This window comes from Lupinus angustifolius, chromosome LG14 (assembly GCF_001865875.1).
Source record: "Lupinus angustifolius cultivar Tanjil chromosome LG14, LupAngTanjil_v1.0, whole genome shotgun sequence".
Lineage (NCBI taxonomy): Eukaryota > Viridiplantae > Streptophyta > Magnoliopsida > Fabales > Fabaceae > Lupinus > Lupinus angustifolius.
This window is the reverse complement of record NC_032022.1, coordinates 936,363-941,876: the sequence shown is the minus strand read 5'-3', so window position 1 is coordinate 941,876 and position 5,514 is coordinate 936,363.

The following is a 5,514-nucleotide window of genomic DNA, read 5'->3' as shown; positions in this document are numbered from 1 at the left end:
GAGTATTAAGTACTCATTCATAACTCAAAGCATTGTTAGAGGATTGGGAAAATCCTAGCTGCGGTTAGGTAAGGTGTTCTTCACACAAAGACTTGGAGGTCTTGGGATAAAGAGCGATACATTGGCTGGGGCCGAATCGCGTAAGAAAGGTTTTCTTGGGAGGCGGTTTTGGGAAAGATCAAACCAAGGGTAACGTAGTTCTTTGGGTTCCAAGAAGGGAGCGTTCAATTTTTGTAATTGGAAGCTTGTATGTAATGTACATTGTGTTCCATAGTGAATAAGGAAAATCTCCCAAATCATAGGGGAGGACTGGATGTAGTTTTGCAGGGGACAGCAAAACGAACCAGGATAAAATCCCTGCGCAATCTTTTCTATCCTTTTCTCTTTTATGTTTCAATATGTGTTAATGTGAATCTGGAACTAATATTTTACATACTTGTTCCTTGCTATGTTCTTGTTAATCTTGCATGAAAGTATCTGTTGTATATTTGTTTGTGTGTTTGTTAATAACCGTGCAAGTTGCTGTTTTGATCATTCTGTTTCTGTTACTGGTTAATCGATTAAGACCAGTTGTTAATCGATTAACTGAGCATTTTTTCAGCAAGTGTGTAAAAACCAGAAAAGTGGAAATTGAGTTCCGCCACACCTATTCAACCCCCCCTTCTAGGTGTATTCCGCCACTGATACCTAACAAGAGTACCCCTCTGGAACTTTAACACCATGAAGAAATTTACAAAATTCCATCTTCTCCTTCCTCGACAAAGTATAAGTTGTTGGAGGAAGAAATGTACATTTCCCTTCATTATCGACCCAATTCCTTTCTTATTCCCATACTAACCAAGTCCAACCTTGCATTCAAGCCATCTTTGGTCTTACCAGGGACATCGAATAAGATATCAAGAAGACTTTCAAACACATTTTTTTCAATATGCATAACATCGAGAAAATGTCTTACATATAATGAACTCCAATATGGCAATTCAAAGAAGATTGACCTTTTCTTCCACCCATTTGTGACAATTTCTTTTGCAAAAGGTTTACCAAAGTTATTTTTCAAACCCTTTAGCTTTTGAAATAATTGGTCATCCGTCAACGGCAAAGGAACACGACCTTCTTCATTGTTTCCATCAAATGTATTTCTCCATCGTTGATAGTGATGATTTGAATGAAAAATATACGATGGTCAAGGAAGACATTCTTCTTATAGTGTTACAATCTCATCGAATGAGTATTGTCTTCACATACAGGACATGCAAAATGTCATTTTGTACTATATTCAGATAGATTATCATAGGCAGGAAAATCAGTGATTGTGCCAAATAACAAAGCCCTCAAGTTGAATATTTCTTCTCTATACGCATCATACACATTTATGCATGTCTCTCACATTTCCTTCAAGTCTTCAATTAATGGAGCCAAATATATGTCTATATCATTTCCTGCTTTTGTTTAGGTCCAAAAATTAACATAGATAACATCACATATTTGCGCATCATGCATAGTGAATGAGGTAAGTTGTACATCACCAACATCATTGGTCATGTACTGTGGGAGCAACTTTGAACACTATATGGGTTAATTCCATCTGTTGACAATGCAAGGTGTAGATTTCTTGATTCTTGACCAAAACTAGGATAGTCATGATTAGTTTTTCTCCATTGAGGAGAATCTGCAGGATGTCGAAGCTTGCCATATTTAATCCTTTCTTCGTCATGTCATGTCAACTTCTTTTCATCTTTGGCATTACTAAACATGCGCTTGAATCTTGCTTTGATAGGAAAATATCATACAACCTTTTTGGGAATTGAGTCTTCCTTTTTATATCGTGATGCATTACATTCAGGATAAAACTTTAATTAAACATACACATTAAAAAATAAGATGCAATCATTTTCACAAGCATGTATCCTAGTGTAGTCCATGTTAATGGAGCGTAACATTTGTTTTGCATAATAAGTTCGAGAATGGAGCACATTATCTTCCAGCAACATCTCCTTCAGAAGTGCAAGCAAGTCGGTGAAACTCTTATCGGTCCGTCCATTAACAGATTTCAACTTACATAACCTTGACACCATTGTCAATCTTATGAATTTAGTACAACCATCATATAGTGGTTTCTCAGCATCACTTATCATTCGCTGAAACATCTCAGGACAATCCTGAAGATTCTCTTCGACAACGTTTGCGATTTCCTCAAAATGATCGTCTTTATATGCATTTATGTAGTTGTCCTTCATATGCATCTCATCATCACAATCCACAATGTCTCTCTTCTCACCGTGTCTTGTCCAACATGTGTAACTGTGATCAATATTGTGACACACTAAATGAATTTTTAACTCATTTAGAGTAATTCGATTTGAGTAATAACATCTTAAGCAAGGACATACTATTCTATTAGGATTTTCAACATTCTCAATTGCAAACCTAACAAAGATTTCACTCTTTCATCAATCGATTGACAGTCATCCATTTTCGATCAATTTTCTATTAACAAAAAAATATAATGAGAATAAATCTCTAAAGCTAAAGCTTGGAGTTAAGCTCACCAAGTAGAGCAAATACATTATTATATAAGCTAAATGAGTGAAATCACTTTCACTCATTTTATAAGGAAAATATTTATAACTCAGTACAAGCTAAATATAATGTAATTAAAAGGACAAATCGGTGAAGAAAAACTCACTTTCAAACTAAATATAAGGAAAACTCACTTTCAATTTGGTGTTGAATACGTGAATGATGATTTTGAGGTTAAACGAGTGAAGGATTTTCAAAATCGGTGAAGAAGGATTTTCGTGTTGAATGATATTCGAAATTCGGTGTTCAATGATGATGATGTATAATGATTTTCGAAGTCGATTTTGAAAGTAAATGACTTTCGCTGCTGAATAAATGAGTGTTGGGATTGCTGAATGTGTGAGAATGCGTGAAAAATTTAATTTTTTAGGGTCTAATAGTATATTCAACAACGCATAATGAAGATAGGTTGTCAATGATACCTAATCAATAACACCACCAACAAATAGCGTTATGGAAGAACTCCCCATATAAATATAAAGAAGGTAAGTATTCAACAACGTTTTTCTACGATTGCGTTGTTGAATTAAACATAATCAAGTTAAAAAAGCATTGTTGTAGAGGTATAACAATAGCACATTCATAAAAAAACGTTGTTGAAGACCATTATTCATAATGCTACACAGTTAAGCACACAACAAAAAATAACCTGAATGCATACAGAAATAGAACAAAACAACAAACTAAATGCATACAAAAACACCAAATCACAACTATATGAACACAACTAAATTTCAACTAAATTTAAATATTGAACATTAATTACACTATAATGTTACATAAACATATATTACATACACCAAATCATATACATTACATTGAACATTAATTGAATTCCCTAAGCTACAATCTGTGAAAAATCTATTATACCTATTTGTCAACAAAACTAAGTACAAACTTTTACCAATGTTCTCTAATCTGGTTGACTTAGCCATCTATATATGATTTGCCAATAAACTTGATTTCATTATTTGGTCATTGCTTAATGATCTCATTCATGAATTTCAGCACGTAATAGTCGTAATCTACCTCGTTTGTTTGGCAAGGGATCTACACTTAAAATGAAGTAAACATATAAGTATAACCTTAGTTGAAATCTGAATACACTACACATGTAATTGTGAGATTATTTGCGTCAATACCTTTATATGAGTCCACTTGATTTTATGATGTAGTATCGTTTTTCTAGAACAATTACAGCCTCGTAAACTCTCACTGCACTAAACAATAAAAAATGTACTTAATTATGAAACAACTAGGAAAGTTAAAGTGTAACTAAAAGTTTAAATGAATAGTCCACTTATTTAGAAAAGAATTTTTTCATAGCGGGATACTTGTCTGGATCACCTTGTACCAATGAGTCAAAAAAGTATATTTTTTTCTTGACCCGATTTATGGCAACCAAAAGCCAATGATGCCTAACAAAACATATGTACATGGTTATGAAATGTTAAGCACAACAAACATACTAATGACATAAATATAAAAGACAATTAAAACATGTTCATCCGGTATTAAAATGTGCAAGAAATAAATTTGCAACTTCTTTATGAATGAGGAGAGTATCTGCAATTTGTTTTGTCTGTTCCCCAATCTTAATTTTGTCAATCGACACCAAAGCAGTAACGTATGGGGATATGAACATCACCTTTTTCTTATTTACCGAAACAAAATTTTTATACAAGTACATAATATATATATATATATAACACATATGTTAGTTAATTATAATACACCGCCATGCAAAAGCGAGAAGTTAAAAAAACATAATTTACCTCATATATACACATATAGCAGTTACACCTATACATTCATGTTTATTTACATCATCGACTTCATTGATGCTAACATATTCTTCATCATCAATCCCGAAGACTTCCTTGGAAATTGATATACTTATTATATCATCTCTCAACTTATGTACATGCTCAAACAGTTGAACAAAGTAGTTGTTAGTCTTCTTGGAGCTCACATCCCTAGTAGATTGCTTTGAGCTTACATCTCAGATAGATGACATCGAGCTCATGTCCCCCGAAGATGGCTTAGTCTTTTGGTTGCTACTAGGGTGGAATGCACATTTTCCTAAAATATTCAATAAAAACATATCAATTATAGATCAATGTATATAATATGAGTGAGCATAAGGTTAAAAATCATACATTAGAAGGAATTACTTGTACAAGGTCTACTCGCCTAGCCATAAAAGTGCATATAGCCCCTCCAACTGTAAAGATATCTTCATCAAGAGGAATTGACAGTAATGCATCATCATCGATTGCAATAACAATTGAGACATTCACATGATGGTGTGTGATACGTGCATATTATGCAGCATAGCATCAACCGACTTGTGCACTTTCTCAACACTCATTACTCGGCTAGTTGGGGTATCCAGGAAAAGTTTGTAAGAACTAATTTCATGTACGTTAGTTAAAACATATAATTAGTTTACGATTATAAACTAAATGGCAATTAAATTAAAATAAGTTAACTAAATTACCTCAGGAATGGGAATCGGAATGAGAATGTTGTAAAGTGCAGGTGTGCAACTCTTATTGATGGTTGAAGAAACAGTGCCAACAGCACTAGCTAGTTGTTGCCACTCAGCTTCCTTCACCTTCATTGATTTCTCAAATTCGTTGAATCGTTGCATGAGGCCATCCAATTGATTTTCGACCTGGCTCAATTGAGCTTTGGTTGCACGCTTTGGATGAGGTATAAATGTTCACTGGCTAAGCCCAAATCCTGCACCTCGGATAAGGCCAGGGTAAATAGGTAATCCTAGTGTTTTATCAAGTATTATGCGGCTATCTGGTTGTGCCCCCTTTTATCTTAGGGCAACCTGACAAATCAAGCAAAAACATAATGTTAATTAATCACATTTTGATAAATAAAGTATGGAAATTAAATATAATTAAAAAATGAGCAATTACA